The sequence below is a fragment of the Eleutherodactylus coqui genome, chromosome 12 (genome assembly GCF_035609145.1).
Source record: "Eleutherodactylus coqui strain aEleCoq1 chromosome 12, aEleCoq1.hap1, whole genome shotgun sequence".
Lineage (NCBI taxonomy): Eukaryota > Metazoa > Chordata > Amphibia > Anura > Eleutherodactylidae > Eleutherodactylus > Eleutherodactylus coqui.
The window spans coordinates 1516683-1533072 of NC_089848.1; the positions used below are offsets into that span (position 1 = coordinate 1516683).

General features: G+C 50.2%; 1 protein-coding gene across 1 annotated transcript in view; it reads left to right on the forward strand.

Moving 5' to 3' along the window:
• The window catches only part of GRB10 (growth factor receptor bound protein 10), a 194466-nt gene that overhangs the window by 37233 nt on the left and 140843 nt on the right, over positions 1-16390 (forward strand). The window lies entirely within an intron of this gene.

Here is a 16390-nt window from a genome sequence, read left to right on the forward strand (position 1 = left end):
GTGTGCTGCTGAGTCCGGGCACTTGATGTGCCCGCCGCTTCTGCCTCTTTCCATCTCGTGTTCTGCCCTGTATGCGCTGCCCCATGGCTGCCCCCCTAGGAGGTGATATATATATATATATATATATATACCGCTTGGTAGTTCAAAGAAGTGCTACAGGGGCAGAAAATGTACATTTAAAGGGCTTTTCCAGGGAAATGCTGTTAATGGCCTCTCGTCAACGGGGGGCCGTCGCTCGAGACCCTGACTGATCAGCTGAGCGGCGTATGCTGTCAGCGCCAAAAATACAGAGGTCGCAGTGGAAGCCTCTGCGCCGTCCTCTGTGTAGTGGCCGGCGCTGGTAACTGCAGACACAACTCATTCATTTCAGCGCCAGCCATTATGAGGAAGTCAGCGCAGAGGCTTCCACTCCGACCTCTGTGTATTTGCAGCCAGCAGAGGTGTGGTGGCTGGAGGATGGTTCCCTCCCCGCCCGCCTCCATTCACTGCAAGCAGCGGCCACTCTGTACTGATTGCTGACAGAGCGGCCTCCCTGCTGGCCACTGCTTGCAGTGAATGGAGGCAGGCGGGGTGAGAGCGCTCCTGCAGCCGCACTGAGCGATTCAGTGATGCTCGCCCCTGTGTAACAGCCCTGCAGCGGTGATACGCACATTGTTTGACCGATACTCGTTCCGTGTAAACAGGCCTTTATTTTTTGTGGGACTACTTTTTTTTTAGTCTGTGTCATAAATAACGTTTTCCTTCATTCTGTGGGTCTAACAAACGTATGTAGTGTCGTGTTATTCTTTTCCCATAAATCCTGCCTAGTTGCATACAGACCAGAACTCTTCTACAACTTGTGTCTCTCCAGCTTTGTCAGATGTCGTCCTGCGCCAAAAAACCCTCTTGTATTTACCTCAATAGTATTAATGAAAACCCTCACTTTTTGCGATGCATAAGGACGAAACAGCAATTCTGACTTTAAAAAAAATGTAATGCCATGTTGGCCAAGTTGTATATTTACTTGGTCCGGTCCTTATAGGCGCCGCGGCACTCGTAGTTATAAGAGGAATGGATATAATTTTACTTTGTTTGGGGCAAATGTTTAAACTATTTACTGACCTTCCTTTTGACTTTCTTGGTCCCCCAAGTAGATTTGAAGATGCAATTGTTTGGTTGACAGCATATGCCTAGTATACTGCAGTACAGAAGTAATGCAGTGTACTACGTTAGCAGCCATTCAAATTGTGCTGGTGGCTGGATCTGATGAGCGGAGATTCCTGGCAGACTGGATGCATTTGTCGGGCTGCTTTCTGCCATAGTAACCCATCGGCACCTCTTAATTGCATTGTTGGATCCCAGTGGGTGACAGGGCAGCCTCCTCTCCATCGCTTGCTTCCATGCTGCAGTTGCTATTGATCGCTGCATGGAAAGGGTTTAACAGTAGGGAACAAAAGTTCCTTTGCTCCCAGCTGTCAGTTGCATGGGTGTAAAGCCCAGCACCAACCACTGTATTTTTATGGGGCTTGGCTGTTAAACGGTTTGTCCCACTTATAGCTATTTGTCATATATCCTTGGATTGGGTCATCAGCAGATTCAATGGCAGGAGTCTGCTTTCTGGGACCCACTAGTGATCAGCTATTCCTCCAGGTCAGTATCTTTGTGTGTGGTGGTGTTACTACAGGATGCAGACAGACAAACCTAAAGTTTGGCAGTCGCCTGCATTGGTATTGCATTTACTTCAATAGGACTTAGCCTGCAGTACCAACATGGGCCACTGTGCAATATACAGAGCTGTCTGCTTCCTACTACAAAGCTGCTCCATACACAGGGACTAGCCTGGGGAAGCTGCTTATGCCTGAGGGTTCCAGGTGGTGAAGCCGCCTACTGATTTGCTAGTGGTGACCTAACTGGAGGATACATGATCAATAGCTAGAGAGAAAAACCTAAAAAATGTTTGGAGTTTACCAAAGAAAAGCAAGAAGGTTAGCCGGTCAGTCAAGAATAAAATCGAACATTTAGTCTCTCGTGGGAAACTGCTGCACAAAGCCGAACCCAAGAACGGGGTCTGGAGCTTACGGTAATGAGTAGAGCGGCAGCCGTGCGTGCTCACTGCGGCGCCATTCCTTTTAATGGGAGCGTTGCAAATAGCTGAGCAACACTGTTATCGCTGGCACCCCCACTGCCATGGATGGAGTGGTGGCGTGTATGTGTGACTGCCACTACACATTACTAAACACCCCAACGGCTTAAGTACAAAGCTTATTTGCATAGCGCCTACTTATCCCCCAGCGCTTTCAGGTAGTTACCTGAAAAGGTGAAGCGCTGAGGGGGAAGTCTTTAGTGTATATCCTCTGTACGAGTGCTGGCAACGATACCCACACAACTGTCAGCCCGTGTACAGAGCTGTTAACCCCCCAAGCATGGCCAGTTATCCCCTTTCCACGGGGTGGGGAATACTTCACACATGCAATGTTTTGTAGCATGTAACAACCCAACGCAAAAACCTCACGGGTCCGGCGATATGCCTGCGACTCATGAGGTTCTGCAGCCCATCTTTCCCTATGGAGCCTTCCTCTGTTGCATTGCATAAAAACGCGATTTTCATGCAATGCAACTTAACAGTAGGAAATTCTATAGTCGAAGCTATAATCTAAGCCCTAGCTGCAGTAAAAAAAAACACATCACCTTAGATGCGCCGCCCCCCCCCCCCCCCCCCCCCCCCCCCCCCGCCGCCTCTGCAGCGGCTTCTCCCCGGGTCCTGCCACTGTTTCTCTTCATCTTCTGGCTGGGCATTGAAAAATCCCCGCCTCCTAGAAGTGCTGGCTGTGATTGGCTGACGCCTAGCCAATCACAGCCAACGCTCGATGAACCAATCACCGCCATTAATCAATCACAGCCAGAATCTCCAGGGGGCAGAGGTTTTTCAATCCCGGGCCAGAAGATGAAAAGAAGCTGTGGCGGCGCCCCGGACAGCGCGGGAGAGGTGATTGTATGCTTTTTGTTTTTTTTCTTTCCTGCTACGGCTTATTTTGGGGTAGGGCTTATATTTAACCCCCTCGAAAATCCTTGCACGTGATGGTACAAAATCGCGTGACTTTGTAGCGTCACATGCAACTCTTGTAGCGATACAAAATCGTGGTATTGCCGTGAGAAGACGAAGCGATGTCGCACAGACCAGCCATGCCATATTGCTGTGATTTTTTTTTTTTTTTTTTTTCTTTTTTTCTTTTTCTTTGCGGCGAAGCCGTGTCGGCCGTGTGAAGGAGCAACAAAACAAAAAACTACCAAGGAGGGTAAATGGTCCTGCCAGGCCCTGGCGAGCTGTGGCAATCTAGAAGGGGGCTGTCCTAAAGGCAAGGACCTCCTCCCCCTCACAGCACTGCTGGCATTCCCTCCGCACACTGAACATTTGGCACGTGTGTCTTTGTTCCTGGAAGTTCTGCTTCGTTCCATGATTTCTCAGAATCTGGGCGCGTTGCAGCGGTTCTGCTTTTATGCAATAAGTTTTTTGCCTTGGATTCCTTTGCTATTAGTCAGCTCTGCGGCCGGCGGCCATTGGACGGGTTTATTTACTTACAGGTCGGCTGGTTTTCTACTAGTGTTCAGTGTCCTGCCAGCAGCCGTATTGTGGGAGATGTTGGGAAGCGCTGAGCGCCTGCGCTGGAAGGAATGAAGTGCTGAACTAATATCATCTTATGGAATGTTCAGTCTCTAGATCCGAGGATTCACACGTCTTCAGGAAATGTTTGACAATACAAACTTGTTAACCCCTTAGTTCCACAAGTATTATAACCCTTAATGACCTGAGCACCTCTTGCAGCTCTGCTATTCGCACACGTAATACAGTATAGCGCGGGGCGGCTTTTCATGGATCGCCTTACTTGCAGTTCTTTCTGTGGTATGATGGATGGAAGGTCCTGAAACTACTTCAGACCTAGGATGTCCGTTTAGGGCAAGGACCTCCAAAGTAGTAGTTCCTGAAATACTACCTGTGCCACACCAGAAAGGCAGCAGGAGATTAGGGAGGTAAGGAGGTAACTTCCCATGAAGCCATGTATTGGAAGGCAACATTCCTGCAAGTCCAGACCTTTTGGGCCTCAGGTCCACGGGCCCGCACAGTTTTCCCATGCGGATTCCACCTGGCCCGCAGACATGAGGCCAGAAAATACAGTATACTCACCTGTGGGGCTCTCCCCTGTGCAGGCCGCATCTGCTTTCCTCTAGCCGGACGCATGCGCCATGCTTTTTTTTTCTCAAACACCTGCTTTCCTCCGGTCTGGACGCAGTGACAGCTGCATCTGTACAATGGATCCGGACGGATCAATGGAAGCCGCAGGAGCCGTCCGTGCAGGCAAAAACGCACAAAAATGAAACCTGCTTCGGTTGTTTTTATTTATTTACCTGCGCGTGCCGAATTTCCTGTGGGGTACAGATCACACACATGGGAGACCCGCACAGGTTTTTTTAAACGCCATTTTTGCCGTGGGCATGAGGCCTTAATGACTGGGAATATAAGGAAGCAAAGAACAGACGGTGGTCCTGGGGTGTACAGTAGGAGGGAGGCCCAGAGTGTGGAGGGGTACAACCTACTGTACACTGAGGGCATGCTCTGAAATGGCAGTCTGCACTTGCTAATCTCTTCCTTCTGGAGAGGACTCTGGCTTCTATCCCTAGTCATTGTTATGAAGCCAGGTAAAAGGTCAGACATGGAGTCGTGGGAATATTGGCTTATAATAATAGGAGGCTGGAACAATTCCTTCATAGTACCACCAATATGCATACTTCACAAAGGAGCGTGCCTGGCTTTGTCTCACACCTAGGTGCTCCCCCCCCCCCCCCCCCAAGGGAAAATGGAACCCTTCCCAACTTGAGTGGCTTAAGATTTGGTGCAAGAAGGAGGGCTTTGGGTTCCTGGAGAACTGGGCTGACTTTGCTGTTGGCTACAGGCTCTACTGTAGGCATTCGGCAGCTGTGCTGTGGGAGAAGATAGCTGGAACGATGGAGTGTTTTAAAACTAGGGAAGACAGTGTAGACAGAATTCTGGGACTAAGGAATGGAAATGGGGCAGGGTAGTGGGAGGGGTCAGTGCAGTTAGGTTTGGCAGAACAAGTAATAGGGATACACTTTGAAATAACCAAACATTTCTAAATTGTATGATCACTAATGCTAAAATTCTGACTGATAATGTTGAAAAACTAAAAGTAATGTCTGAGGAAAACTACAACATAATGGGAAAAACTGAGACCTGGTTGGATGAAAGTTGTGACTGGGCGGTGAACTTACAGGGTTAGTCTGTTCAGGAGAGATCCTAAAAACCAGTAAAGGGGAGGGGTTTGTCTCCTGTTCAAAGTCAACATAACGGGAAGATATACGGGAGAGAGATGAGCATGTGGAGGCTCTATGGGTGAAAATACATGGAGGGAAAAATACTGAAGTCCGAATGGCAGTTTGCTATAAGCAACCAAATATAACCGAAGCCATCTGAAATCTATTGCGAAGGCTGGATTTACAAATGCAATGGCGAGATTCTGAATGCAACCTTCATCGCACAGGAAGCGGAGCCCATTTACATGCACTATGGTGCGGGACGCCGAATGGGAATAGGACACCTTGTTGTCCCTCCGCTCACAGACCCCTTTGGGTGCCATTTTCGTGTGTCTCACCGCAAATAAACTCGCAGATGATATTCTCGTTTGTAAACACCGCCGTAAGCTTTATTCACACAAGCGTATGTACCCAGCTATCTACCCGTGTAAATACGGCGGCATCAGGAGGCATTGGGTTCCCATAGCTGCAGATATACGCTCGTCTGAACAGAGCCTTAGGCAAATCACAAGGAGGTAATTATGGGGGACTTGATCCGGATATAAAGTGGGGAGCCGAAGCCTGCGGAGCTCCTAGAGGAAACCACTCCCTGTCAGTAACTAAAGATTATTACGTTTAGCTTTTTAGCAGAGGGCTGAAGGTTTTGGGCCAAATCTACTGATATTTGGGACTGTTCATAATTCCCTTGACTAAAGCCCCAGTTCCAGCAGCAGAGCAGCCCCCACATAATGTTGCCCCCACCATCGTCACTGCCGTTTGGGGGGTGACGGCAGTGTTGGCTTTGTGCCAAACATCCCTTCTGGAATTCTGGCCACCAAGATGCCCCTTATTCTCATCACACAAGACGTTCTCCTCAAACTTCGGGCAGACGGTATGGAGGTTTTGGTAAGTTTGGGTGTTTTTCTCTGTTGGAAGAGTCTTCTGTCTTGCTCCCCCACCCCACAGCCAGGACATATGAAGAACACTGTGGATGGCGGTCACATGACTACACAACCAGGACTTGCCAGAAACTCCTGCAGCTCCTTTAATGTTGCTGTTGGTCTCCTGGACCAATTCTCTTCTGGTCTTTTCTATTTTTGAGGGATGTCCAGTTCTTGGTGACATCACTGTGCCAAATGTAATCCCCTTCTTGCCGACTGCCTCCTCTGTGTCCCATGGTGCATGTAATGCCTTTGACATGTTTTGGTCCCCTTCTCCTGATACCTTTCAACAATCGGACTCCTTTAATGCTCTGTAAGATTTTTACGGACCAGCTAAGAAAATGTCGGGAAAGCCCTCCTAGTAAGAGCCGATCTTTATTTACAGGGGTTCTGATTTCTCCCCTGTGTCTGCGGAGTGCTGACTGCTATCTATCAGGAGGTTACATGTGATTGGCTAATCCTGAACACAACCGCATCCCTGACTATAAGGGGGTGTGAACACTTATGCAACCTCATGATTTTAGTGTTTAGTGAAACAATGTCATCCTTGTTGGATTTTTTAACATGACAACCTGGCATTTTAACAGGTGTGTGAACCTCTTCTGAAACCTCTACAGTCCATAGAAAAAGATCTAACTTCTCCATTGCAACCCTTCAGTTTGTTTACATTTCAGTTCTGGCTAAAAGTTGTGTTGCGTAGTTTGGATCAGCGCTCTTCACTCCTATGAAGTGCCTCTCTGTGGCTTTGACAGGTGTAAATATATGCGTTACATGACCCTCCATGGTTTAATAGCAAAACTGACACATTGTGCTTTATATTATATAATTAGTACCAGTGTTTCTGGTGGCGCAAAGCGCAACTTACTGATCGATTTATAGTGAAAGCGATTGGAGTTGGTCACAGGTCCTAAACCAGCAGAGCCTGACAGCATCCATGTGCTTACAGGCTCTGCATGTTTAGGACCTGTAATGACATCACCAGCATGTGATCAAGGGCGGAGCTCAGCCCCAGGGACTGGTCACACAACTGTCCAAAATGTAGAAGTAACCCGTGGCAGCATAAATAGTTAATTTTTTTAATTTAATTTCAATACATAAAAGCTAAGTTTCGGTCCAGGAATGGGGACCTTTTTCAAGCATAAAAGCCGTGTGCAACAAACCTGATGCTTGTGGTGGCCTCCAAGGGACATGGAGCCAATCACAAACTCCCAGTAACACCTCCCACAGCAATTAAGCAGCAACAATCACCTGTAAGGTTTAACAAGTGTTGTAGAAATCAAAACCCCGTGACTTGTGAGAACGTGCGTCCTGAGTACATGTCCTCCTGCTGCGTCCCAATAGATCAATGGCGCATGTGTAGGATTACAGAAGTCCTGCGATATATGAGAGAGATGCTGTCTGAGGACTCCAGAACATACATGTGTCATGTGAGAACATGCATCCCACATCCGCATCTCTAGCAGCATTACCCTCGTCCATCCTCTCCTGTGGTTGTGAATATAAACCCCTTTGTGACTTGAGAGCAGGCTCTCTCCCAAATTTTTATTCTGATTTAAGCACAAAAACTTGGGTTACAAGCCTTGCTCTCAATGGGTCCGCTGCTGCCGGGGCTCGGGCGGGTCGGGCCGCCGGGGCTCGGGCGGGTCGGGCCGCCTCTTGTTCTCCCGCCGGTCGGGCCGCCTCTTGTTCTCCCAGCATTTTAAATCCCTGCCTGCTGAAAAGCATCAGAGCAGTCCAGGGAGAACAAGCGGCGGCTAGACGGGCCTAAGCACTGGCAGACAGGTGAGTGTATATAGGGCGCGGGGAGCGTCCTATTGCTTTCAATGGGGCAACACAATCTCCATTGAAATCAGTGGGAGAGCTTCATGATCCGGAACGGATTAATGGCTTTTCCATTCACTGCAGTGGGGAACATTGTTCTGGCTCGCGAGTGTTTTGGGTTAAGAGCTCTGTCACGAACAGATTAAACTCCTAACCCAAGGCACCTCCACATGGATTTATGCTGCCACGGCTTATTTATACATTTTACGCAGCACACTGAGCGATTACCAGCCAGGATGCCGCGGCTCTCCGGTTGGTAATCCCAGACTTCCCAAAAGCAGAACAAAAGGCTGTCCCTCTTGGGGACCCTTAGCGGGACACTGTCCCAAAGCGTGACTTTCCCTTTTATTCTAGTAGTACTAGTAACGCATGGTGTGCGTGCCGCCAGAAGGTCCTGACTGCCCGCTCTGGCACATGGGCCATAGGTGGGCCAGGTCCTGAGCAGAAGGGCCACAGTTGGTCCCGGACGCTTACATGCACAGATCGGCCTTTGTAATATGCAACTGTAGCATTGTGAACCAGGAGGAAGGCCGGGGATGCTGAGGTCTGATCTTTGTGTTAGTTGCTCTTCAGATAGACGGACATCACTCTGTTCTTCATATGCATGTGAGCCTTACCCCCCCTCGTGACGATCGCTGCGTTCTTGCCAAAACGAGAAGTCAAAGCTGAGGTTTCGTTTTTCACACGTTGCGGAATTGGTCCGGATTTCACAGTAGAAATGTCCTGAGTTGCCGATGCTTTTCTGATATTTATTGGGCAGCAGCTAGTGGGGTATTGGGGTGAGACTGGCCGTACCTGGGTGTGTAGACCTGTGGGGGAGGGGTTGGTTATTAGGCTTTACGAAGTTAATTCTAGTGCACAATGACGACCCTAATCCAAATGTTGCAAAATTGGGTTGCTGGCCGCACCCGAGCGTGATATCCTTCATCTTCAGGCCCACGGGATTCTCTCATAGATATTTTACCTTCGACAGATCTGACCCCCTTATGGGGATGCCTCATGGACCTATAGGGGATCACTAAGTGCGGAACACCCACTGCTGACTTCTTGCAGAGCCGGAGGGTGCGCCCCGTAATACAGGCATTTTGGGGTCCCATTTGATATATGACCACACATCTGACATCACTGCTCTGTGGGGTACACAAAGCTTCGTGCAGACAATCGGGGACGGCTTTTATTTAACGACTTTGTACCAAGACCCGATGATATTGGGGGATGCCCCCTTCTGATGGTGGTCTCGGTTCACGGCTCCACATTTATGCTGTTGCCTCTTGGGCGGACTGTCCATGGAGTCTCAGTGGTTGCGGAGGTGTGCGGGCGGTCCGACTGTTCTGGTAGTCTGTATAAATGTATCCGTTGTCCCTGATTGTATCGCTCTGAGATGTAACTGGATACACAGTGGGCCGTACTCCTACAAGCAGAGTAATGAACGCAGCGGCGACCGCTCTGCCGGACGTCGGTTCTATATTTACATCTCTGAACATGCCGCCGTTCTGTTTTCTTGTGTGTTTTTGTTATGACGGTGTCAGACTTTTTTTTGTAATTTTTTTTTTTAATGGAGTTTACTACAGCCGATGGCAGGTCTGACTTGTTACATTGTATTAACCCCATTCCCCCGCGTTGTGCGCTGGTGCTGACCCCACACCTTTACCAAGAGCGCTAGTATTGGTCTCGGCTCTTGTTGGTACATCTCCGAGCGCTCGCTTTACTGCAGCACACTCAGAACGCAGACCGGAGAGTGGTGCCGCAGCACTGAGGGGCGCCGCGCTGCACTAAGGGCACGTTCACACATCTGTGTGCGTTGTATTCACCCCAATGGTGAAGGCTTGTTGCTACCTTGTTGCTTCAGCATGCGCTGCAGACGTTGCATGGAGCTGCCGGCCCGATCTGGATTCTTCCATTCTGACTGTAATGGTGGCTTTCCATGGTCTGCGGTAAATGTGGCCTGTATGCAGATCCTCTGTAAATGAAGTGCTTGTACTCTCGGAATTGGTCCGTCCTGTCTACCCACTGCTATCTAACCCTCCTGCCGTAAGCATGAAGCTATGAGGCTTCATGCAGAGAGCCTTTAGAGGGGTTGGGGCCGGTGACCTGCCGCATCTCCTGGGGCTTTTGGGCGACTACTTCAATAAATCAATGTGGGTTTTTGTGTCCAAAAGCCTCTGCGTGGCTCTTTAAAGCATACGCTATACTGACAGCCGTATTGGGGGACACAGAAGGGGATGAAATTAGGTTTTATTCACTTTCCATTCTGTTGGCCTCCATGACTGCAGTCCCCCACCGCTTCCACCAGATCCCTGTAGATGTGTGGAGGGTTCCGTTCCTAGAGGAGCATCAGATAGTGATGGGAATTATGGGTGTGTTGGGCGTTCTAGTTTGTCCCATTCGATGTGTTTGAACTTTGGGTCGGCTAGTAATGTCTGCAGAGTTCTGCTCCTCCACCCTGCGTGCCGTATGACATGGCGCTCATCATGTTGGTGGAGACATGGAGCTGTACCAGAGTATTACTACAAGGGAGGTGATGTCACATTGTCCGGGGTGTCTCTGTGCCCATTGGTGGTGAGGTTGGACTTCAGTATAACCAATGATCCTAGTCCTTCCCAGCAGAACCACTCCACCCACCCCATAACAGAACCTCCTCCAAACCTGACTGTTGAGACGATGCCGTCACGTAGAAACCGCTCTCCAGACAACTGCCACACCAAAGTGCTGCCATCTGATGAGAAGATGGAGTCCTGTGATTCTTCCACTCCCTTACAGTCCGAGCCCCATTTAGGGGCCCCGCTGTGCATTCACTGCTGTGATGTGTGTAGCTGCTCGTCCATAGTAACCCTTCACATGCCGTTCCCTACAGAGGGTTCTGGTGGTAATGGATGTTCCAATGTCCTGTGAGACCCCCTGAGCGAGGGCAGACGATGTGTGTGATGTCTTCACAGGTCCTCCAAGGCTTTGTTGTCCACGTTCTTTGAGTTTACGGGGTCTCCCTGACCATGGCCGATGGTTTCTGCCTGTGTGATCCTCTCCTTCATACTGAAAATTCATCCAGTTCCCTATCCCTTCACCTGACGGCACAGGATCCGTGGGGGTCCCCATTCCATATACTGCAATCCCTTCTTTAAACGCATACAAGGCCTAGATGAGGCCACCGGAGAAGCGTCCACGAGGACCACGGCTGAAGGAGCTCTTTTTGTCATGTTAAATATCAGATTGCGCATGTTTGCTCCAGTAAATGAATCTATTGTGATCTCCAAATCCCCCGTATGAATGCCGGGGCTGTGAAAGTCTGTTTGCATTAAGGGGTCAAGATCTTCTCCTGTTCGTCCACTAGATGGAGTATTCTAATCAAGTTTGCTTCCGTCTGTCTGAAGTCTCAGTAATATCACACGGATGGGACTTCCTGGTTCTTAAGGCCCCCTGTCCACGGGCGTGATTTCGCTGGCGACTCAGTCTCAAACTTTCCATAGCGTTGCTATGGAAAGCGCTGAACCGGTGTACACGAGCGGAGAATCATTGCGATTCTCCGCGGACAGCAATTCGCAGCATGCAGCGAATTGCTGTGATTCTCCGGTCAGCCTGACAGCTGAGATCCGTCTGCCGGCTCTTGCTCCTGGGTGGTGGCTCCCGCAGCAAAGATCCACTGCCACAGCCAGAGAGACGTTGGCTGAGCAAGGTGGTGAAGGGAGCCGCATCAGGCAATTGGAGCCTGAGGTCAAGTGTGGACCAGTTGGGTCCGTCAGACCGGGTGACAGAGGAAAACGCCCTGGGGGGGTTAGTGACAGGACCTTGTGGGTTGTGAACTCTAATGCTTATTTGGACTGTGTATGATTGTTTGTGCTGTGAATAACGGCTGGCGGGACCCAGACTTAAAAGAAACCTTCTGACCGCTGGAGCATATTTGTGTGCAAGGTGCGCCACTTCCTGACCGTGTGGATGGCGGTCCAGAATCGAGGGAGCTGACTTGTCACGCCACATTTAGGATTGTTTCAGGCCATCATTCATTTCCTCAAGCCTCCTCTGTGGAATATAGAGGCAGCCGATCCGCCACCTTACAAGGACCGTGAGGTTATTCAGTTTGTTAAAGACAGTCTATCAGTGATTGGCAGATACCCCTGAATATAGTCCTATATGAGGGGTGCTGATGAGTACTGAGCCGTGCCCACAACAAATCGATCTAGGAAGCTGACCCTGCCACGTATTCTACATATCCCCCAGGATGCACTTGTGGCGTCTCTCCTGCAGCTTTTTAAGTCCCTGCTGGTCAAACCCCTCATTTGCAGCATTAGTTGCCTCAAACACTCCCAAACTGTTGTCCCTTTTAGGTGTGTTTTGAGATTGGGGAACAAATGGCAGTCAGATGGGGCCGGGCCGGACGACTAGGCTTTCCGCCCTAAGGAGGTCATGATTGCAGTCCTGCCCCCTGCAGCGTGTGACGGGCATTGTCCTGCAGCAGGATGACCCCTTTGGAGAGTTTTCCTCAAGGTTCTTCCTTAATATTCTGCCTCGGCTTTGTCAGTAACAGTAATATGCTGCACTGATGGTTGAACCCTTTGGGAGGTCCGCGAGATGATCCCCCTTCCTAGCCCAAAACATGGCTGCCCTGTGCTCCTGCGCTGACCTTTGGCCGGGGATCCGCTGCGCCTCCATTCCTTAGACCGTTCCTTTGTCACTGGATCAGTAGATCCGGGTCTCACCACCAGTTACACAATGCTCCCCAGCAGCCCCCGATGTCTCCTTCTGTCCGGGATCCACTTGGCTGGACGCCTTCTCCTTCCCCAGTCTTTGTGGATAACGGCACCAGCTCTCCGATCTCCCCAGATGTGTAGCCATACTTCTGGCTGACACCCGGTGTCCTCCATGATAGTGTCACGGGGGGCTCTCACATCTGCAGGCACGGAGACACAGACCGGCCTCCATGGGGTTTATCACTTCCAACACCCAAATGGCCAGTTTTAAAATATACAACCCAATGTTGTACCTTGACGCCACCAGAAGTTAGGGGTTTGACAGGAGGAACACCCCTCACACCCTCAGCTCCCGATTGGCGGAAGAGCACAAGGTCCTTGAAGGTGGCAGTGTCACGTCAGTGAGTTGAGCTTGCTGTGTATTCCCCTCCGCATTGTTGCCCCTGTTAGCTGCCTCACAGTGACATTACCCCAGCACTATTTTGGGCACGTTGGGCCTTCAGTCTCCTGTTTGGCAAATGCCCACCTGATATATCAAGACTGTTAGTGTGAACAACCACCAAAGTCTGTTTTTCACTGCTCTTAGGGTGCGCCTTCGAAAGCTCCCGGGGTGCGTCCTAAACGTCTCCATATCCTCTCATTGCCAGACTCCACTTCAAAAAGTGTGTGCTTTGGTTTTAAAATGCCGGCCGGTGGGCAGCATCCATCATGACTTGTACGGCACTGTAGTGACACGTAAAGTAGATGACGGGCCACAACATCCGTTTAATGGCGGTCATGGGAATATCACTTTAGTGTAGGATAAGTGTTCGGTTGATGGTACAGGTCCCTGCGGACACGATGATGCCGACTATGTGGCCGTCTGTTTGTATCTCTGGAAGGTGAGCCAAGGAGGGGGTTGTTTTTGTTTACCTTTTTAACGCTTCGGTTTACGTCTGGTTGCGTTAAGGGGTTAAAGAGCCCCCACTCACTATTAATCTTTGTACTCTTTAATATAGTTGAACAGTTTGGGGTTAGTTTTACTTCTTGCTTGGCAATAAGTCTGTCTCCACCTTCTTGTTTTCGTAGTTTAAACTCCTCCTTATTTGTTGCCCCCTTTCCATCGTTCTTGAGCCACATTGCTCTTCCCCCATTACTAACCCTTGTATTCCTGTGAGGTACGAGCCGCCCACAGGAAGTATTTAAGATGTTTTAAACCTTTTCTCTCTTGTTTGTACTCTTATTTTCAAGGACCTTGTCCCAGTCAATAAGGTCTTAGGCCTCATGCCCACGGCCGTGTTAGACTCCGCCAGAGTAATATCACAGCGAAGTCCGACACGGCGTCCCACAAAGGCCCCATACTCGCCTCTCCGGATCCACCGCATGAGTCCCGTCCGGCGAGCTGGCGTGCATGACGCGGTGGGCGGTGACCCCCCCCCCCCAACCTGCGCCCATGGTCTGTCTGTTAATTAGTCCCAATGGCCGTCCCTCTAGTCGGGTCCCGGACAACTTGGGTAAGGTAATTATTGTTGGTTGTTGACAGGAAGTTGTCACCTCTATGAGCTCCGCAGGCTTCGGCTCCCCACTTTATATCCGGGTAGTTAAAGTCCCCCATAATAATGACCTCGTTGGGATTTGCTGCTTCATCCATTTGCCTCATTAATAGGTTTTCAGTGACTTCTGTTTGGTGTCCTATAGAAAAGCCATAGGAGGATTTTTTTCCTTCCACTTATCGCGAACATTTGGGGTCCTTATGGGTAATCTCCTTCACATATACTTTATTTTTAATTTTTTTCCCTCTACAATCCGCCCCCAGAAGTTGTCGTTTTGCAGTAACACCCGTCCTGCAGTTCCATCTCAGGGAGATCTGTAAATGATGAGCGTTGTGGTTATTAGATGGACTGTCAGCGGAGGCCCTAAAAGTGGTTCCCCCCCTTGGCCTATAAGAGGCTCTCGGAGGCTCCTTGTGTGTAGTGACCTCTTCCGCTTGTAGAGCTTGTTGGCCACTAGACGTCTGTACGACAGAAGAGATTTTACCCCGTTACCAGAGTCTGAGAGGGGCGCATTATTGGGATGTGAGAAGCTGGATGGTCGTATACATGAATTGTCACCCACTGGGCCGTTCTGACCAGGACCCCCCCCCCCTACAGACTACCAGTAGAGAGGAGCGTCTGATCAGACTGTTAGGGGGTGTTGGGCTCAGTGGATGGGGGCACACAAGGTGACCGGGCTCAGGATGCCCCCTACAGACCACCAGTAGAGAAGAGCATCTGACCAGACTGTTAGGAGGTGTTGGGCTCAGTGGATGGGGGCACACAAGGTGACCGGGCTCAGGACCCCCCTACAGACTACCAGTAGAGAGGAGCATCTGATCAGACTGTTAGGAGGTGTTGGGACCAGTGGATGGGGGCACACAAGGTGACCGGGCTCAGGACCCCCCTACAGACTACCAGTAGAGAGGAGCGTCTGACCAGACTGTTAGGAGGTGTTGGGACCAGTGGATGGGGGCACACAAGGTGACCGGGCTCAGGATGCCCTCTACAGACCACCAGTAGAGAGGAGCATCTGATCAGACTGTTAGGAGGTGTTGGGACCAGTGGATGTTCCAAAGGGAGGCGAAGAAAAACTCCCATGAGTGAAAAAATTCCTTCCTGACTCCATCGGAATAATCCCCCGCATGACCGACTTTTGTAACGTTATTAGTAGTATGGCATGTAATGTGTCGCTCAATGACAACCAGACTCCTCTTATACTCTTATCAAGTTTGTCATCCCCATGTCCTCAGAGTTCCACAGCCTTAATGCTCTTACAGCCAAGAACCCCTTTCTATGTCTAGAGGAAAAAGGCTTCTACACAGAGGTCGCCCCCTTGTTACAGTCCTGGGTATAATAGATAATGGAGAGATCTCTGTACTGTCCCCTGATATATTGTACATAGTTATTAGGTTGTCCCTCAGGCCCAATTTTGGTGACCTCTCTGGGTATTGTAGTCCACCCCGTCTCTATTTATTACTTTTGTTGCCCCCTTTGTACCCGCTCAAGCTCTGATATGTCCTCCTTGGGCACCGCTGCCCAAAACTGTCCACAATATTCCATGTGTGGTCTGACCAGTGACTTGTAAAGAGAACAATGTTCCCGTCATGCACCCCTAGACCTCTTCTGATTCCCCCATGATCCTATTTGCCTTAACTGGAGCAACCAGTGTCGGGCAGCTGCTGCCAAGGCTAAGGTCCATTTAAACAGGACGCATGTCAGGCAAACTATGCCCAAAACTTGTCCGTGTGTCCTCGCTCTTGTGCTGTTGCGTGGGCGCTAGTATCGCTGGCTCGCTCAGAGCGACCAGCAGGGGGCCAGGGCGGCTGCAGGAGATTTCACTCCTCGTTCTCCCCCTCCCCTCTCTATTTACATAACGGTGTCCGATCAGCTCATCCTCCATGGTTTATGCAGCATATGGCGCTGGACAATGAGCTGATGGCTCCGTGTAACCAGCAATAGGTCAGTACTGAACAGCCGCTGTGTTATGTCAATGGAGAGGGGCAGGGGAGGGGAGCAAGGAGAGACATCTCCTGTAAGCCAGCGATACTAGCTTCCCTGCAGCAGCGCCGCAGCCAGTATGTGCAGGACGAGGGGCGGCCATCGTTTATGTAGGAGCACCGCAGCCAGTATGTGGGGACGAGGGGCG